The 21,034-nt window shown below is 42.3% G+C and overlaps 1 pseudogene; it reads left to right on the top strand.

Annotated features, from left to right (window-relative positions):
• The first annotated feature begins 5,697 nt into the window (after positions 1-5,697).
• Positions 5,698-7,648, top strand: LOC147341478 (uncharacterized; annotated as a pseudogene).
• The last annotated feature ends 13,386 nt before the right edge of the window (positions 7,649-21,034 follow it).

Below are 21,034 nucleotides of genomic sequence, written 5' to 3'. Positions count from 1 at the left end.
AGAAAGAAGAATGGAACTGGAGGAATCAACCTGCCTGACTTCAGGCTCTACTACAAAGCCACAGTCATCAAGACAGTATGGTACTGGCACAAAGACAGAAATATAGATCAATGGAACAAAATAGAAAGCCCAGAGATAAATCCACGCACCTATGGACACCTTATCTTTGACAAAGGAGGCAAGAATTTACAATGGAGAAAAGACAATCTTTTTACAAGTGGTGCTGGGAAAACTGGGCAACCACTTGTAAAAGAATGAAACTAGAACACTTACTAACACCATACACAAAAATAAACTCAAAATGGATTAAAGATGTAAACATAAGACCAGAAAATATAAAACTCCTAGAGGAGAACATAGGCAAAACACTCTCCAACACAAATCATAGCAGGATCCTCTATGACCCACCTCTCAGAATATTGGAAATAAAAACAAAAATAAACAAATGGGACCTAATTAAACTTAAAAGCTTCTGCACAACAAAGGAAACTATAAGCAAGGTGAAAAGACAGCCTTCAGAATGGGAGAAAATAATAGCAAATAAAGCAACTGACAAAGAATTAATGTCAAAAATATACAAGAAACTCCAGCAGCTCAATTTCAGAAAAATAAACGACCCAATCAAAAAATGGGCCAAAGAACTAGACAGACATTTCTCCAAAGAAGACATACAGATGGCTAACAAACATATGAAAAGATGCTCAACATCACTCATTATCAGAGAAATGCAAATCAAAACCACAATAAGGTACCATTTCACGCCTGTCAGAATGGCTGCTATCCAAAAGTCTACAAGCAATAAATGCTGGAGAGCGTGTGGAGAAAAGGGAACACTCTTACACTGTTGGTGGCAATGCAAACTAGTACAGCCACTATGGAGAACAGTGTGGAGATTCCTTAAAAAACTGGAAATAGATCTGCCATATGACCCAGGAATCCCACTACTGGGCATACACACTGAGGAAACCAGAATTGAAAGAGACACATGTACCCCAATGTTCATTGCAGCACTGTTTATAATAGCCAGGACATGGAAGCAACCTAGATGTCCATCAGCAGATGAATGGATAAGAAAGCAGTGGTACATATACACAATGGAGTATTACTAAGCCATTAAAAAGAATAAATTTGAATCAGGTTTAATGAGGTGGATGAAACTGGAGCCTATCATACAGAGTGAAGTAAGCCAGAAAGAAAAACACCAATACAGTATACTAATGCATATATATGGAATTTAGAAAAATGGTAATGATAACCCTGTATGTGAGACAGCAAAAGAGACACAGATGTATAGAACAGTCTGTTGGACTCTGTGGGAGAGGGAGAGGGTGGGATGATTTGGGAGAATGGCATTGAAATATATATAATATCATATATGATATGAATCGCCAGTCCAGGTTCGATGCAGGATACAGGATGCTTGGGGCTGGTGCACTGGGATGACCCAGAGGGATGGTACGGGAAGGTAGGTGGGAGGAGGGTTCAGAATTGGGAACATGTGTACACACATGGTGTATTCATGTTGATGTATGGCAAAACCAAAGAATATTGTAAAGTAATTAACCTCCAATTAAAATAAATAAATTTATATTTAAAGGAAAATTCTTTTAATGTGCTGCTAGATTCCATTTGCTAATATTTGGTTGAGAAGTTTTATAAAGGGTATTGGTCTATAGTTTTTTATTCTTGTGATGTCTTTGTCTGGCTTTGATAACAACATTACTAGTCTCATTAATGAGTTAGAAAAGTGTCCCCTCCTCTTGATTAGAAGAGCCTGAGATAGATTTCTGTTAATTCCTCTTTAAATATTTGGTAGAATTCACCAGGGAAGCTTTTCTGTGTTGGAAGGTTTTTGGTTACTTTTTCAATCTATATTTTTTACAGGTCTGTTCAAATTTTCTATTTCTTCTTGAATGTGTTTTGGTAGTTTGTGTGTTTCTAGGAATATGTCCATTTCATCTAACTCATTGGCATATAATTCTTCATAGTAGTCTTTTATAATCCTTTTTACTTCTGTAAGGTTGGTGGTAAATGTCCCACATTTATTCCAGATTTTAGTAATTTGAATCTTTTTTTTTTCCTGGAACAATCTATTTAAGTTTGTCAATTTTGTTGATCCTTCCAGAGAACCATCTATTGTTTCATTTATTTTTTCTATTTTTTTTCTCTTCTCTGTTTTATCACCACTCTAATTTTTATTTCTGTTCTTCTGCTTGTTTTGAGTTTAGTTTTCTCTCCTTTTTATATTTCCTTAAGGTGGGCTAGTTAGGTTATGAATTGATATGTTTCTTTTTTTTTTTTTCAAATGTAGGCCTTCGTAGGTATAAATTTCCCTCTGAGCACTGCTTTCACTGAGTCTCATTAGTTTTGGTATGTTGTGTTTTTATTTTCATTAATCTCAACATACTCTCTAATTTCCCTTGGTTTATTTCTTCAACCCAATGGTCATTTAGTAATGTTATTTAAATTTCACATATTTGTATATTTTGTATATTTCTTTATGTTTTGAGTTCCAATTTCATTTCACTGTGATCAGAGGACATACTTAGTATGATTTCAATCTTCATACATTTATTGAGGCTTGTTTTGTGGCCTCACAAAATGTTTATCCTTGAGAACCTTTTATACGCACTTGAGAAGAATATGTATTATAGTGTGCTGTTTTGGGGTTGACTGTTCTACAGATGTTTGTAACATGTGTTTAGTTTATAGTGTTGTTCGAGTCTTGTATTTCCTTCTTGATCTTCTATCAAGTCTTTCTATCAATTATTGAAAATGAAGTATTGAAGTCTCCAGCTATTACTGTAGAATTGCCTCTTCTCTCCAATTCTGTCTACTTTTGGCATGTATTTTGGGATTTTGATGTTAGGTGCATATATAACATGCATATACATTTATAATTCATATACCTTCTTGATGGATTAACCCTTAAAATATTTTTATTAAAGTGTAGTTGATTTCCACTATTGTGTTAGTTTCAGGTATACTGCAAAGTGATTCAGTTATATGTATATATCTATATATATTTTCAGATTCTTTTCCATTATAGGTTATTACAAAATATTGATTATCTTGTAATAGTTTTTTGTGCTATATAGTAAATCTATGTGGTAGTAAGTATTTGTTAATCCCATACTCCTAATTTATCCCTCTCCCACCATCTTTCCTCTTTGGCAACCATAAGTTTGTTTTCTATATGGATTGACTTTTAAAAATATATAGATAAAATATCCTCTTTTTTAATCTTAACAATTTTTGTCATAAAGTATACTTTGATATTTGGAGAGCTACTCTAGTTTTTAGTTATTGCTGTTTGTATGGGATAGCCTTTTCTATCTTTTTATTATACTTGCAACCAGTTCAAATCTTTGAATCTAAAATGAATCTCTTACAGACAATATACATCTGGATCATGTTTTTAAAAAATTATCTATTCTTCCAATCTCTCCTGTTAACTGGAATTTAATCTGTTTGCATTTGATATCATTACTGATAAGGAAGGACTTCTGATATTTTGCTATTTGCCTTCTAAAATGTCTTATATCACTTCCCATTCCTCCATTACTACTTTTTTTTTGTATTTCACTAATTTCTTTTTTCTTTTTTTTTGTAGTTTACCACTTTGATTTCCCGCTTATTTCTTTTTCTGTATATTTTTTAGCTATTTTCATAGCGGTTGCTCTGGGAATTACAATTAACGTGTTAATTTGTAACAGTATATTTTGGATTAATACAAACTTAATTTCAACAGTATACAAAGTCATTGCTCCTATATAGCTCCACCCCCTTTGTGTTTTTACTGACACAAATTACACCTTCATACATTGTGTACCATGAAGACAGATTTATATTGTTTTATATAGTCGTCTTTTAAATCCTATATTAAAAAAGAGGAATCACAAAATACAGTAACACTGTCTTTTGTATGCCACCTCATGCGAAGAGTTGGAAAAGACTCTGATGCTGAGAGGGATTGGGGGCAGGAGGAGAAGGGGACGACAGAGGATGAGATGGCTGGATGGCATCACCGACTTGATGCACGTGAGTCTGAGTGAACTCCAGGAGTTGGTGATGGGCAGGGAGGCCTGGCATGCTGCGATTCATGGGGTCGCAAAGAGTTGGACATGACTGAGTGACTGAACTGAACTGAGTGTGTAGTTTGGCTTCCTGTAAAAAATCAGCCTGTAGTGCTGGAGCCCCAGGAGACACAGGTTCGATCACTGGGTCGGGGAAGATCCCCTGGAGGAGGGCATGGTAATCCACTCCAGTATTCTCCCCTGGAGAATCCCATAGACAGAGGAGCCTAGTGGGCTACAGTCCATAGGGTCTCAAAGAGTCAGACACAACTAAAGCAACTTAGCATGCACGTAGTTGCCTTTGAAAGTGAAAGTGTTAGTCGCTCAGTCCTCTCTGACTCTTTGCAACCCTATGGGCTGTAGGTTGCCAGGCTCCTCTGTCCATGGAATTCTCCAGGCAAGAATACTGGAGTGGGTTGCCATTCTCTTTTCCAGGGGATCTTCCTGACCCAGGGATCGAACCTGGGTCTCTGGCATTGCAGGCGGATTCTTTACTGTCTGAGCCACCAGGGAAGCCAGTAGTTACCTTTAGCGTGTGCTTTGTTTTTTGTGTGGATTCCAGTTTCCTTTTGGAGCTGCCTGCAGAACTCCTTAGCATTTTCTGTAGGGAAAACACAGGTCATGAGAGCATTTAGATTAAAATAAGAGAGACATCCTTGGTAAACAGGGTTGATCAGGTAAACGTGATAGTGAACTTATAGGGAGAGTTCAGAAAAATTCATGGCTCAATCACAAGATTTTCTTGATGACAGGGATTCTGCTGCTGCTGCTGCTGCTAAGTCGCTTCAGTCAAGTCCGACTCTGTGTGACCCCGTAGACGGCACCCCACCAAGCTCCTCTGTCCCTGGGATTCTCCAGGCAAGAATACTGGAGTGGGTTGCCATTTCCTTCTCCAATGCATGCATGCGTGCTAAGTCGCTTCAGTCGTGTCCGACTCTGTGTGACCCTATGGACAGCAGCCCACCAGCCTCCTCTGTCCACAGGATTCTCTAGGCAAGGATACTGGAGTGGGTTGCCGTTTCTTTCTCCAGACAGGGATTCTAAGTTTGTCTATTCAGGATGCTGAGGGAAATGTGCTGACAGTGGGACTGACTGCATTAAAGGTCTGAAGTATATCTAAGAACTATGGGAGAGGAAGGTGAGACAAAAGTAGAACTGCACCCACTTATGCAGCTCCAACCAGTTAGGGATTCATTCCACCATGCTGGGTATTGTCCTTCGGAAGTTGTAACAATAAAGCCTTCTAGAGGCTCACTGTGGCTCCCAGTGCAGCTTCTGGTCCGCTCACCCTGTAGAGGGGGCGCTTGCTGGGAGGCAGATCCCATCAGGCCTTGTGGGTGGCTCAGCACGACTGTGACGTGTCTCACCTGTGATGTGTCTCACCGTCAACTGCCAAACTGAGGTTGGCGTCGTGAGGGAACCTGCTTTACTTTCTGTGTGGAAAGCAGGAGCCTCTGAGGGAGGAAGGCCAAGGCTGGGCTAGGACTGAAGGAGGACCGACCCGGCAGGTGAAGGGCGGACTTGGTAGCAGCTGCAGCTTTTAGCTGCCACGGCTGCCGGGAAGTAGCATCTTCCTCAGTGTTGGTTCCTCAGGTGGTTGGTTGACTAGGCCTCGGCAGCCATGGCGGTGAACTTTGCGTACTACACGAGTGGCTTTCGTCACAACGATGTAATCAATTTCATCAACAGTGAGGTCCTTGTGAACAGAGGCGACCCTGATTTCTACATGGCCTTCCACTTGCAACCTTGGAATGAGGTAGAGGATTGGCTGCGAGTTGTCATAGCTAATCTGCAGGTGCCACCCGCCATCAAGAGGGCCTGTGCCTGGAGCACGCTGGTCTTGAGTGTATGTGTGGGCATGAGGCAGCAGGAGCGGCAGGAGTGTCAGATCCAGTGGCTGCAGGAGCAGGTAGAGAAGTGAGAGGAGACTTCCTGGGCCATGGCCTCTGAGCTGCAGCGTGTGTGTGAGGAGCGGGAGGAGATGGTTGCACAGTTGCGTTTCACCTGGGCCTCACTGCAGCAGGTGCTGAAGGAGTGTGATATGCTTTGTGGGCGGCTGCTCCAGGTCCCCCCATTGGCCCAAGATATGGGGCCTGGGCCTCGAACCAAGCAATTTGGGGCAGTAGCATGGCCCATGAGCATGGAACAGCAGGTGGCTATGGGGGTGCATGGCAGGCTTTATTTTGAGGGAGCTGCCCATATGTCGAGACAGATGCTGCCCCAAAAGCTGCTGTTTATGTGCCGGGACCACCGAGTCCCTGGTCCCAGGCTATGCAACCCCCTATGCCAATGCCGAGGCTGTATCCATTTCCATACCATGCACCATTACCCATGGGATCGACATTCTTTCCACCTATACCACCAGCAGAAGCAGAAGCTGCAGTAGTCCCATTTCAGATGCCTTCTCAAGGAATCAATCTACCTGGCCCACTGGTTGAAGTAGGCTTGCAAGAGAAGATGGCCCCCCTGGGCAATGAGAAGAGCTACAGCCAGGGAGAAGGTCCTGAGGTCCTGCAGGGTACAGTCCCCTTAGGGGATCGCAGAAGTCTTAACCAGGAAGAAGGTCAGGAGAGGTCACAGGAGATGGTCCCCCTTGGGGATAGCTGGAACCACAGCCAAGAAGAAGGTCCAGAGAGACCCCAGGGGATGATTCCCTTTGGGGATAGCTGGAGCCACAGCCAAGAAGAAGGTCCAGAGAGACCCCAGGGGATGATCCCTCTGGGGACCAGTGGGAGCCACAGCCAGGAAGAAGGTCAAGAGAGATTACAGGAGATGGTCCCCCTTGAGGATAGCTGGAGCCACAGCTAAGAAGAAGGTCCAGAGAGACCCCAGGGGATGATTCCCTTTGGGGATAGCTGGAGCCACAGCCAAGAAGAAGGTCCAGAGAGACCCCAGGGGATGATCCCTCAGGGGACCAATGGGAGCCACAGCCAGGATGAAGGTCAAGAAAGGTCACAGGAGATGGTCCCCCTTGGGGATAGCTGGAGCCACAGCCAGGATGAAGGTTGAGAAAGGTCACAGGAGATGGTCCCCCTTGGGGATAGCTGGAGCCACAGCCAAGAAGAAGGTCCAGAGAGACCCCAGGGGATGATCCCTCTGGGGACCAGTGGGAGCCACAGCCAGGAAGAAGTTTCCAGAAGACCCCAGGGGACTGTGCCCCTGGGGGACAGCAGAAACCAGAATCAGGAGAGATATCTAGAGAGTTTCCAGAGGATTCTCCCCCTGGAGTACAATAGAAGTCACAAGCAAGAAGATCCAGAGAGACCCCAGGGGACTGACCACCTGGAAGTCAGCAGAAGCCAGAGCCAGGAAGGAGGTCCAGAGAGGCCTCAGGCTACTACCCAGGGGGACAGCTGGAGCCATGATGGGAGAGAAAACCCAAAGAAACAACAAAAGGGAAAAAAGCCTCAGAATCGTACCACAAGGAGAAGTCTGCCTCAGGTTGCAGTTCAGTGAATTGAAAGTGCCCATGGTGTAAAGTGATAAAATTTCCATGGTGCAAGTCCTGCTATAAATTCAGGAAAGTCTGCAGGGCAGTTGAGAGTGGAGGCCCGGACTCAGGACAAACTTAGTGATTTGAGGAAGGTAAGTGAGAATGGAAACACTTCAAAGAAAAACCAATTTCCTAAGAACGCATACTCTTTTGATAAGAAAGTACTCATTTACTTTACAGAAAATGTGAAACCAAAATTATGATATAAAAATTAAAGTAATTCATTATCCCATTACCTAAATAACAACTTTTTATCATTGTGGGTATACAAAATGAAGTGAAGTAAAGTGAAGTCGCTCAGTCGTGTCCGACTCTTCGCGACCCCAGGGACTGTAGCCTATCAGGCTCCTCCGTCCATGGGATTTTCCAGGCAAGAGTGCTGGAGTGGACTGCCATTTCCTTCTCCAGGGGATCTTCCGACCCAGGAATCGATCCCAGGTCTCCCGCATTGCAGGTAGACGCTTTACCTTCTGAGCCACCAGGGAAATCCCCCATGGGTATACATATACACGTAAATAATGTGCATGCTCAGTGGCTTCAGTCATGTCCGACTCTTTGTGACCCTATGGACTGTAGCCTGCCAGGCTCCTCTGTACATGGGATTCTCTGGTCAAGAATACTGGAGTGGGCTACCATGCCCTCCTCCAGAGGATCTTCCTGATCCAGGGATTGAACCCAAGTTTCTTATGTCTCCTGCATTGGCAGGTGGATTCTTTATCATTAGTGCCATGTGGGAAGCCCACACATACATACATACATACACACACACACACACACACACATATATATATATATATATATATATATATATATATGTTTTCATTTACTTGAAGAAAGATGGATGGCTTTTGAGTATCATACTCTAAGGAATTTCTCCTAATTGAATTTATGTTCCCAGGTGCTGAATTCTACATGTTTGATACTGATTGGTTGACATCCCAGAGAAGCTGAAGTCAAGACTTTTATTTTTCTTTTTTCACTCTTTTCTGTTTTCTTTCTTTCTTTAAAAATTTTTTTTTTAAATTTATGGCTGGCCATGCTGGGTCCTCGTTGCTGCTCGCGGGCTATCTTGTTGCAGCCAGTGGGATCTACTCTTCTTTGCGTGTGTGGGCTTCTCATTATGGTGGCTTCTCTTGTTTCAGAGTCCAGGCTCTAGAGCGCTCAGGCCCAGTAGTTGTAGTCCATGGGCTTAGTTGCATAATGTGGGATCTTCCTAGACCAGGGCTGGAACCTGTGTCCCCTGCAATGGCAGGTGGATTCGTAACTAATGAACCACAAGGGAAGTCCCTCTTTTTTCTTAATAATCTTGTTTTCCAGAAAATGCCATGTCTTTGGCTGGAAACAACCATGCATTTTTAGTTATAAGCTATATTGAATTTTAGGAACCCTGCTGTTCCTTGAAAATTCTATTGTTCATTTGTTAACTACTGCAAAGCTCATGTTTGCTTCTTATTTTTTTAAAAATTTTATTTTATTTTTAAACTTTACATAAGTCTGTTTTTATGTCTCTGAGCCCTACAGAATTTGCTTCTTCTGAAGAATCTGAACCTATCCCATTAGATCTTCCAAGAGCCTAAGACATAATCCTCATTTCTATCTGACCCATACCACGATGAGACCCCACACTGACTGGATCTGAGAAGAGAGAAAAGTCAGGGAAGAAGAGATGCTTTGGCACTTTGGAGAGAAGGAGGGCAAAAGAATTTTGTTAGGATTTAATTTTTCTGTTGGGTCAAGGAATTCAAAGAGTTGAAGGATGAAGTGTTAAGTTGTATAGATGATAGCAAATTTGTTGAATTTCATTTAATTCATTAAACAAATGGTTATTTTCTGATATGTGTTAGAAGCTAGAGTTATATGTTAATATCTGGTGCATACCTTATAACCTGATTTGGTGAGTTTGGTTAGATAACAGGAGAGAGCCAACTTTGGGATACAAATTATATCCGGAGTGATTTCTTTGTCTCTTATGTCATGTGGCCTTTGCATAAACCCAGTTGAAATAGCATCCAGATATTTTTGTAGCTCCAGGGGCAAGATCAAAGAGATTTTTGTGGATGGACTTGATTTCCCAACTGTTCATCTCGTTGGTCCCAGATGTCACAAATGAGTAGTGGCAAAGAGCAGGAAAGTTCAGGCAGGACTTTTCTGATACTCTCCTGATTTCCTCCCTCGAGAGGGACAGCTAATTCCCTGGTTGCCTGAAAGACCACTGAGTGACTGCCTTAAAGAAGTGCTTGGGGGAGTGCTGGCAACACAGCTTCAGGCAGCCACCATCCCAAGTCCCTTTCCAGCCAGTGGATGAAGAACAAAATGTGTTCTAAGGACAGACATCGTGCTGTGGATGGTGCTTCTCTTGGGAGGGCTAATTGGATTAAAAGTAGAACTGGACTGGGACAAGTACTCTTGAGAATGCCCTTGGGCCCTTCTCTTCCACTTTGTGTGTTCTCTGCAGGCGCTCTGCTCCCCTGAGGCACCTGCTGCAGGCCAGGGGGAGCCAGGGTGGAGCCCAGGGGCTGGAAGTCAGATCAGCCTCCAGTCTGAACAAGAGGTGTCCTCGAGTTTCCCCAGGAGATTCCAGCTCACCAGGATCAGCCTTTGAATGAGGTTTTCTGCTTCTAACTAGTAATAGAGTGTTCACTTAACCTGCTGTGTCTTCTGTGCTGTGTGTACTGAGGGGCAGGTTTGCTCAGAAGTGGTGTTTTAAATCTGCCTCTTCCCTCCATCCCACTGAGGTGACTAGAGAATTCCATCTCATTCACTATGGAAGGGCCCCTCCTCTTCCTGTGAGTTACTCAAGAACTGGGGGGAGGGACTTCCGTGGGGTCTTCAGTCCATTGTGATTGTGCCTACTCCCCTCACTGTCTGTGTCCTTGAAGGTGCGCTTCTCTTCTAGTCCTGGGCCCGTGGGGCATGAGAGGAGAGGTGAGGTGAGGTGAGGAGGGGGCTTCTGCCTAGGCTGGGATGTGTCCAGCCTCCCTATCTGCACCAAGAAGCCATTTCCCTGAGGCCCTGTCTCCCAGAAGTGCCTTGAGCAGAAATTTCTGCCCTGCAGGGCACTCTCCCCTCCCTCCTATGCACAGTCCCGTCAAGGTGCTCAGGATTCTGGAGAAGAGCCAGGCTTAGCCAGTTGGCTAATGTGGCAAATGTTTCCAGAGGCAAAAGGGGTGGAGTCTGGCTCCCTGCTTGGTGTAGAGACACATGGGGCAGAGAACAGACATGAAGCTGCCCCGCCAGCGTCCTCGCTCCCAGGGTCCTGATTACTGGGAGGCCTTGGTTATTCGGGAGGGTGCTGGGGAGGAAGGGGACCGTCAGGGACATCAACATAAAGCTAAGCTTTCTGGGTTGGAGGCTGGTTTTGTGATACACTTGTGTATGCTGATAACACCCTGGAATTCTGGGAAGAGGAGATTTTGGAATTTTCCAGCATAATCCATTTTGGTGTACCAGCAGATCATTTTAGGTCTCACTACATTTGCTGCATTTATGGTTTCAAATGGACTCTGCTATTCATTGGTATACATTTAGGTTTGCATGAAATCACTCACCCTGTGCATAGCTTTTATGTAGTTAATATAACTGTCTTTCAGGGCTGAATTTTCCCAAAGCAACCAGAATTATTGAGGCTGTCAAATCACTACTTTCTTCTGGGTTGGGTACACACAGGAAAAGGCAGGAGGTTTTTGAGGCAAGAACCTGGGCTTTGGAATTAGAGAGACCTGAGTTCAGATACTTGCTCTGCTATTCACTGGCTTTGTGAACTTAAACAAGTTACTGAACTTCTCTGAGCCCCAGTGAGTGGCTGTTCCTTTTCCCTGCCCTTAAGGTTCTGCCCTGGATGCTGTAGTAATGAATATATGGGATTATTAATGATCTTAACAGTTAACATTGAGTGCTTACTATGTGCTAGGCACTATAAGCACGTTACCCTTTTGGTGACTGTATATTAGTTCTTCCAAGTGAATATTATCATCCCCATTTTACAGATGTAGTAACTCAATACTGAAATTTGGGAATTGGTGAAGCCTGGCTTCAAAATGATATTTTACTGATTCTAACATCTATGCTCTCACCATTGTAACACACTGCCTTAACCTTTTACCCTTATTAAGTAATATATTTGTAAGTTAACATGGATTATCAATGTCTAAGCCCAATGAAATGACTAATGGAGAGGCTTTGAGACATAGTGGCAATCTGGTGGTCAGGAGCTGCTCTTTTAGAATCTCTCAGGCTTTCGGATATATGACCATCTAGGCTGCCAGTCGGAGAAGGCAATGGCACCCCACTCCAGTACTCTTGCCTGGAAAATCCCATGGATGGAGGAGCCTGGTGGGCTGCAGTCCATGGGGTCGCTGGAAGTCGGATACAACTGAGCGACTTCACTTTCACTTTTCACTTTCATGCGTTGGAGAAGGAAATGGCAACCCACTCCAGTGTTCTTGCCTGGAGAATCCCAGGGATGGGGGAGCCTGGTGGGCTGCCGTCTATGGGGTTGCACAGAGTTGGACACGACTGAATTGACTTAGCAGCAGTAGCAGCAGCAGCAGGCCGCCAGTAAGTAGGAACACTAATTATTTCAGGACTGCAAAAAAAAAAAAAAAAAAGAGGGGCAGTAATTTAGGCAGTGGGAATGACTTGTATTTGATTCAACAGACTGGCCTTATGAAAGGTGATTAAGCCTAGTTCAATATTAAGATAGGGACTTCCCTGGTGGTCCAGTAGTTAAGATTCCCAGCTTTCACTGTATGGAGTGCGGGTTTGATCCCTGCTCGGGGAACTAAGATCCCACATGCCATGTGGCGTGGCCAAGAAAAAAAATACTATTAAGATAGAGTCCATCTTTCTTATCTAAAGTGAAAGTGAAAGTCGCTCAGTCATGTCTGGTTCTTTGTGACCCCATGGACTGTATAGTCCATGGAATTCTCCAGGCCAGAATACTGGAGTGGGAAGCCTTTCCCTTCTCCAGAGGATCTTCCCAACCCAGGGATCGAACCCAGGTCTCCCACATTGCAGGTGGGTTCTTTACCAGCTGAGCTACCAGGGAAGCCCAAGAATACTGGAGTGGGTAGCCTATCCCTTCTCTAGGGGATCTTCCCGACCCAGGAATCGAACCAGGGTCTCCTGCATTGCAGGTGGATTCTTTACCAACTGAGCTATCAGAGAAGCCAACAGCTTATCTAAAGTTGGTCTGAATTAGTTTTTGTTTTAAGTGGGTAAGGTGCCAGCTCTAACAGTCCAATAAGTTATGGAGACTTCAAATCTCCAGACATGTTGCAAACCGGGTAATGGAATCAATGTTTTTAAAATTGGCATACCAAATCTATGATGGAATGGGAGAGAAAGACATAATTTCTTTATCACAAGCTTTGTAAAGTCTCAACACCAAATAATAGCAGACTTTAATTATGTGGTGCCGGCATTGTGTACAGCACTCCTGAATGGTTACATCACTTCTAGTATGTGACAGAGTGAGGGCGCTAAGCTTCACATAAACTTTAGCATATTGAACCACCCTGGCCTGCGACCTTCTGAGGTTGCCGTAGAACAGAGTTTTTCATCGGCTATGTTTGTTCTTCAGTACTTCAGCCAAGTGTTCAAGACCGTGATGAAACAGGTATAGGAAGTGCTGCTGCACTGGTAGCAATATCCCCAGGGGATCTATTTGGTAAACCCTGTTTGGTTTGCTGCTGGAAACACTTTAGCCAATGGACCTCAGAATCCCCCCTGTAGGTCAGATCCTGGCCCATCTAGCCCAACTTCTCTGGGGCTTAAAGCCATTGTAGGAAAGCATCATAGCCTCCTTAGGGTCAAGTTTACTTTATTACTATTCTTAAAAATTTTGGCTGCACTTGGTCTTTCTTGCAGTGCACAGGCTTTCTATCACACCATGCGGGGACTTCTCTAGTGGCTCATGGGCTTAGCTGCCCCACAGCATGTGGGATCTTAGTTCCCTGACCAGAGACTGAACCTGAGACCCTCCATTGGAAGGTGGATTCTTAACCACTGGACCACCAGGGAAGGCCCTTACATCAATTTTTAGATAATAAGAAATGCCAACAGGAGTCTCTAGCTCTTTACCACTTTATAGATAAAGCAAACAGCATTCATGGAAAGAAGGCTACCTATGCACCGAGCACAGTGTTAGATTCTGCAGAGGCAATCATTATTGCCCTCAGCGGTCTCCTGTTCTGTTTAAAGAAATAAATATACACCAAACACCAGTTATCAGCCTTTTTTTTCAATTGTTGAAACATATTTTCTGGCCTGTAGATGTTGGTTTTCAAAGGATTCTGTGTATCAAACACTGTTATTTAACAAATAATTATTTTCTCAGTCAAAATTAAGAAAGTCTGTATAAAGTTTCCTCACACAAGTTGATATAATTCCAACTAAGAGCACTTACTTGCCATTTAAGTTTAGGATTTCTGAGAGGATTCAATGAGTATTATTATTATTATTATTATGACATGCAGCCTAATCACAGGCAAATGGATCATTTTACTAGGCTCTTTGTAATACCGACAATACCCCAAAATCCATCATTACTTAAACTTCTATGAACTTTGGGAGCACAAGTTAGGAGAAAGTTGTATAGGAAGCTGGTAGTTTTAATACATGTTAAATACCAGTGAGTGCTAAAATATTTTAGAGTAGTCTAAGTTCAGTATGGACAATTTTAGTTTGCAAAGCTTCCACGATAGTCAGATAGTTTCACATTATGCCCTCATTTGACTAAACAGTTGCTAGAAAAGTTGACTTTGTTTTACTTCTAAATAATATGTAATATTACAGTTTCACTTGTGACATTCTGCAACTTTTTGTTTTTATGTTTATACCTACTATTTCATGTTTTATTCTTCATTCTGAACTACATTACAAAAATAATTGCACACAAGGCAGAAACTTGTGATTACTTTTTTGGTAGGCAGAGTTAAACCATACTCCAGTGTTTAGAAAAGGATGACAAAGAGCTCTCTGATGGTTTTGTCTGTAAGTAAAAGTTTTAGGATATTTAATCTCACTTAAAGATTTTTTTGTTTGATATATATTTACTTTGATCACTTCAATAAGCCATATTGGTTCCAGGAAAGAAAAGAATGAGCAAATGTTGAAAATTTCATGCCTTTACCACTACAGTCCCTGATATTGTGTAGACAGTTTTGAAACTGCAGAACACATATGACCTGCTTTGTAAAAGACTCATACTATTGGACTCCCCACTGATTGATGTTTCTAACATTTTTTCATGAAATATTTATTACTGAGAAGGAAAAGAAAAATAATGCCAATATTGTATCTGTAACCACAAAATGCATTTAGAAATCCACCATTAGCTATTTTTCTTGCTGGGATATATTTCACTTGTATTTACTGAGCTGCTTAGGGAAACATTTATATAGTCCATTTCATTGCCAAATTTTGGTGTTTGTAGTGTATAGATCAAAGTGGTCATCTATGTTTTTCAAAGCATCAGAGATTTTGTAAAAAGTGCTCAGGCCAAAAAAAAAAAAATTGTATGACAAAGTAGTCTCTGTGGGGACTTGCCTGTCCCCACTTGTAGTCCAGTGGTTGAGAAACCACTTTCCAGTGCAGTGGCCATGGGTTCCATTCTTGGTCAGGGAACTAAGATCCCACATGCCGTGGGGCAACTAAGCCTGTGCACTGCAACTAGAGAGGCCCGCGCGCTGCAACTACTGAGTCCCTGCAGGCTTTAGAGTGCTTGCTCCATAATTAGAGAAAGCCCTAGGGCCACAACACAGAGCCAGCACAGCCAAAAAGAAATAAATAAATAAAGACAAACGGTTTTTTTTTTTTTTTAATTTTTTATTTATTTATTTTTCTTTTTTTCCCTTTTTTTTTAACATTTTATTTTATTTTTAAACTTTACATAATTGTATTAGTTTTGCCAAATATCAAAATGAATCCGCCACAGGTATACATGTGTTCCCCATCCTGAACCCTCCTCCCTCCTCCCTCCCCATACCATCCCTCTGGGTCGTCCCAGTGCACTAGCCCCAAGCATCCAGTATCGTGCATCAAACCTGGACTGGCAAGTAGTCTCTTGGACTTTAATCTTTTAGTTTAAGTGTTAGTTGTGGAACTTAATTTTGAACTTCCAAGAAAGAGAATAGATTTTTATAAGGAAAGCTAGAGCCTCCCCTACAAAGAAGTGCTATTTTTTTTTTGTATTTATATCATATTCTGAGTGCCCCCACCGAGGATGAAGGGAAGTAGAAAGAAGATTCAGTCACGGTCCAGAGACAAGGGGTTTGATGAGAACATCAAAGAGCTCCACGATGATTTATATGTCTGTCAGGTGCTGAGTTGTGGGATGTGAAGAATTGTTTTCAAAAACCCAAATGAGGCAGACCACAGGATTGTCGTTGGTAAACAATGAATGTGAAAGAAGTCAACGTCAGAAATGATATACTCCTCGAGACAAATAAGAAGTACACTTTGCAGAGGGTTCTTTCAACAAAGGGAAAGAGGAAGGGGAAAGCAAGGGAGCTAACTACGTGCAAATGCCATGTTAGGATCTGGGTGTGTAAAGAGGAATAAGACATCATTCTTGTTTTCTAGGAGTGCAAAGACTAGTAGGAAAAAGAAACTTTGAGTGTCTCTTAGTTTCTAGACAAATCACATATGTCATTTAACTTTATCTTCACAGGGAAAGATAAGTAAAAACTGGCTAGGCATGGCCTTCATTTGATCTAGAAAAAGACTTGGGCAATAAGACTTTACCAGTATATCCAGGTCTGTCCAGTGTACAAGATGCCTGCACCACTTAAAAAACAAATGACTCAGGGATCTATTATTTTACATGAATAAGCTGGTGATCCAGATCCCAGACCTTGAAGCCTGGGCGAATAGACCTTGACTCTGTAGGAACCTTCCATGGCCTACTGCCCAATGAGGCTCAGGATAGAACAGTGTATCTGACCTCATAAGACATATATAGATAGACATAGACATGCTATGAGTCAGGGCTTAGGAACATTTGACAGTTGAGAAGTGTGAGAAGAATATTCTAGAAGTCAAAATTACAGTTGCTAGATAGGAAACTGAAGCCTGACCAATCTGGTGCAGTGACCTCAGAATTAACATTGGGAGGCAGAGGAGGATATGGGGAGATGCACAGGCTCTGAAGTCAGCAACCTGTGTTCAAATCCAGGGCCTGACACTGACCAGTTGTGAACCCTTAAGCAGGCTACCCAGGTCTCTTGAGTTTTGGTTTCCTCATCGGTAAAACAGGGATAATAATAATATTTGCTTCAGAGGGTTGTTGATATAAATAAATGAGATAATTTATGCAAAGTGCTTAGCAGGAGTGCCTGGAATGTAGTATTTGGTTAACAAATATTTAAAACCTCAGAAGCAGGCAGAGTTTCAGCTAGAATTAGGGATTACCTTCTGAGGCAAGAAGAAGGTAAGCTTTGGACAAGTAAGAGGAACTACATGTAGCAGACAGAAGATAAAGACTTGGCTGTCCCAAGCAGGTTGTGCAGACTTAGAATATAAACCGAGTTAGATGTCCCACTAGTGTGCCCCTAGGGCCCCATCCCTCCCTCTATGACAGCTCTTATTGAGTGCATTTTAATTGTTTACTTGTCTGTCTTCACTGGACTATGAGCTACGTGAGTTCAGGTTTATGCTTTTTCTCTCTCTGACCCAAGTACCTACCGCAGTGACCGTCATACAGTGCTCACGCTCGGTTGCCCAGTTGTGTTCAACTCTTTCCGACCCCATGGACTGTAGCCTGCCAGGTTCCTCTGTCCATGGAATTCTCCAGGCAAGAATACTGGAGCGGGTTGCCGTTTCCTCCTCCAGGGGATCTTCCCAACCCAGGGATCGAACTCGAATCTCCTGTGTCTCCTGCCTTGGCAGGTGGATTCTTTACCACTGGGAAGCCCCCATCATACAGTAGATGCTCATAAATGTTGGTTGAAAGAATAAACATTTTTTAGAGGCTTAAATGAGCACACACAACACTGTTTCTGACTCTTGACTTACAAAAGGGTATTAGGAAAATTAACTTCATAGATAAACCAACGTATTATCATACGAAGGTGATCTTCTTAAAAAAAAACACTTTTATTTTTTTCTTGTCTCATTTTTGTAAAGGAAGTGAATTTCAGTAAGAGAGAATGTGTAAACTCACCACAGGTGACAATATTATAACACTGTCACAGGAGAATTCACACCTATAGATGAGCTAGTTGAAGAACAAAGTTAGTTTTGAAAGGTTAGAGAAAAAGATTTTGAAATGTGAGATCCACTCTATAAAACTAACCACCCTTGCCATCATCCTTTTAATCTAACTGAGTTTGAGAATAGCCTAGGGCATTTGAAATGAAGACAATTAACACCTCAGACAGGGCATCCACACACAAAATACTGTCACCTCTCAGAGACTTCAGGAGGTGGCACGTGTAGATAAGAAGATACTTTTGACCTTGGCTGACAGTTTGTCAATGCTTTTATATTTGATTTAAATGGCATTTATATTCTAAAAGGCAGTAGTTTGCTTAAACTGTGAAGTTCTCTTCCTTTTCCTCATGATTTTTATTTCTTAGTTTATTTAAAAACAACAAGAATGAAAATGTTTTCTCTGTTGTGTGAGACCTGAGGAAACAACTCTTGCTTCTTGCACTTAAATGAGTTCAGTCCATCTCCTCTGGGTCTCTCTAAAGAATGCTTGGCTTTTGTTTAAAGCCCAGCATGTTAAAGTTGGAAGTAGCCTTAGGGGTCATCTGGTTCAACACCATATAACAGATGGAGAAAATGAGGCTCAGAGAGAGGAAGTGATTTAGTAGCAAAATATGGAGTGTAATCAGACTCTCATAATTGCTGGATTAGTCCATCCAATTCATCTTCCTATTTTAAAAGTGGGCAAAAAAAAACAAAAAAAAAGGTGGACCAGAGGCATGTAGGATCAAATTTGTGTGTGTGTGTATTTTTTCCTCTTATTTTCTTGAGAGCACTGATTTCACTCTCTAAAACAAATACATTGAGCATCTAATATGTTTCAGACACTGAAGATACAGTGGTGACCAAGGCACACAGAATCCTGCCATCATGGACCCTATGTTCTAGTGCAGGAGACAGACAATGAACAATCAGATAATTCTGCTTCTAATGGGATTATATTTGTATTAGAGGGCCCAGTCTTCCTTTGTTTTTCTCTATTGGTGCCCTGCAAGTTCTCTTGCTTTCCCCTTGTGTTTTTCACCCTTTCCTCTCTTGTGGGTCTGGTGAGAGAGAAGAGAGCCATCACAATTCCTCTTTCTTTACACTTCAAGCTCAGTGTGAAATTTTGAATTTGCTAAAATCAGGTTTAGTACCCGTGTAGCACTAGAGTGAAGATGTCAGTATTTTTCATCAACACTGCAGTCGTGGGCTGGCTCGGCTGTCAGCTTGCTTGTGAGATGATAATGAGGGACTGGATGTGCGAGTTGTACTACTACCTTATAATTTATCTGTTCCTTTTTAATGCCGTTTTAGTTGTGCTGAACCCCATCGTACCTGGCTGCTTTGACAGGTGTGCTATTTTAGCAACATAGGACAAAACAGAGAACGAAAAGAAGAATGCATGCTACACTTTTGCTGTCAGCTCGAGGTTGCAACGTTCCTAAATTTGCGAATGATTTGTTCAGGGTTGTTCAGAGACAAAAAATCTTAGGTTTTGTTTTTGCCTATGTGACACTGCATGTTCTCACAGTTCATCTCGTAGGTGGGCTGCTGTTCATGGGGAGTGAGTGAGGGGATCCCTTCCCTATCTTCTGCTTTCATCTTTGAAATTCCGCCATTGTGATGGACTTGTCCACTCAAAATATAAAGAGTTCAGGGGGGACTAACTTCTCAAATCCTTAACACTGGTGTATGCGTTTACTTATCAGATCAATTTCTTCTCTGACCCAAAGCATGAAAAAGGATGACAGATGGAGTCGGCCATAGCAAGTGAAGTAGGAAGATAATGAGACAATCTTAGTTCTGTTCCTCAGAGCCATCCCCCAGTCTGCTGTTTTATTTTATTTTTTTTATTCTTGGTGTGGCAAGTGAATGTAGAAGGCTTATGTTTACAGTTTATCTTCCAAAGTTGTTAGATTCTAAGGCTGAGCATGCATCAATCAAAGAGAGTTACTATGAGCTGCCATTTAAATGGTAGAGGGTTGTTTTCAACCCTAGTGGATGGCAAATATCTGGTTTCTGGCGTAAGGCAGCTCTGCAACATCTGATCCATCGGTAGGACTAGTGAGGATTTAAAAATTTCTCCCTATTGGGGTCCCAGATGGGCCAGGCTCTCAAGGAACTAGGTGTGACATTGTTGAAGAGACACAACAGACAACATAATTTCAGCTACTTAAATTTCAATTTTAAAAAGCATTTTACAGGGACTTCCCTGGTGGTCCAGTGGTTTAAGATTTCACTTTCCGATGTAGGGGGTGTGGGTTTGATGAAGACCCCCTGGAGGAGAGCATGGCAACCTTCTCCACTGTTCTTGCCTGGAGAATCCCATGGACAGAGGAGCCTGGTGGGCTACAGTCCGCAGGGTTGCAAAGAATTGAACACAACTGAAGTGACTTAGCATACATGCATGGGGAGCTAAGATCCCAGATGCTTTGCAGCCAAAAAACCAAAGCATAAAACAGAAGCAATATTATAAAAAATTCCATAAAGACTAAAAATGGTCTACATCAAAAACAATCTAAAAAGAAAGAGAAAAGTATTTTACACACTCAAAAGAAAAAATGTAGAAGAGCGTTCAGCTTCAAACATTAAACAAGCTCTCGTTCTAGTGAAAAATGAGGAAGTTTGGGTGAAATATTCCTTAGCAGCACATCTTGAAATACAAGACAGAAGGAAATAAAGATTGAAAGGTTCTAAAAAATTTGATAGTTTAGCATCAATTGAACAAAAACCATATTCTCTATTAACTACAGACGATAAAAGATACAACACAATTATCAACACTCACAATGGACTTAAAACAAGTTTGATGTCCCAGATGCTAAAAGGTAGGCCCTGCATGTCAAAAGGCACAGACAAGTCCACATAAAGGTAAAGCACCAATGAAATGATTTATTCTCTCATCGAAAGCCCATCAAATAGATATATCTGGAACATCTTTGGACACAGACTGATTTTTGTACCTCAACCAGCACTTTGGGATCTTGGACAAGAAGGCTGGAAATGTTTGATTTGTTCCGGATCAAGACTGCTGGAGATGATTAGGAGGAATCAAAGAGAAGGGGAGGGCTTGGGTAGGTGAGGCAGCGGATCTCAAGTGTGCTGTTCACTTCCTGCCTGATTCCCTAGGAGCCTCCCGCCTGTGCTCAGTGGGGATCACCCACTGACAATACTGATGACTTCTGTGTTTTGGTCTCAGAGCTTTTGGGCTTTTCATTCTCTGTCAGTATGTTTCTGCCCCACATGAAGATCAACACAGCTCGCCTGTCTCATT

The sequence above is a fragment of the Bos grunniens genome, chromosome X (genome assembly GCF_055505025.1).
Source record: "Bos grunniens cultivar Pamir isolate PY7600 chromosome X, Bosgru_T2T1.0, whole genome shotgun sequence".
In the NCBI taxonomy this organism is placed as follows: domain Eukaryota; kingdom Metazoa; phylum Chordata; class Mammalia; order Artiodactyla; family Bovidae; genus Bos; species Bos grunniens.
Note: the sequence above shows the minus strand (reverse complement) of the source record. Positions and strands in the feature narration are given on the sequence as shown.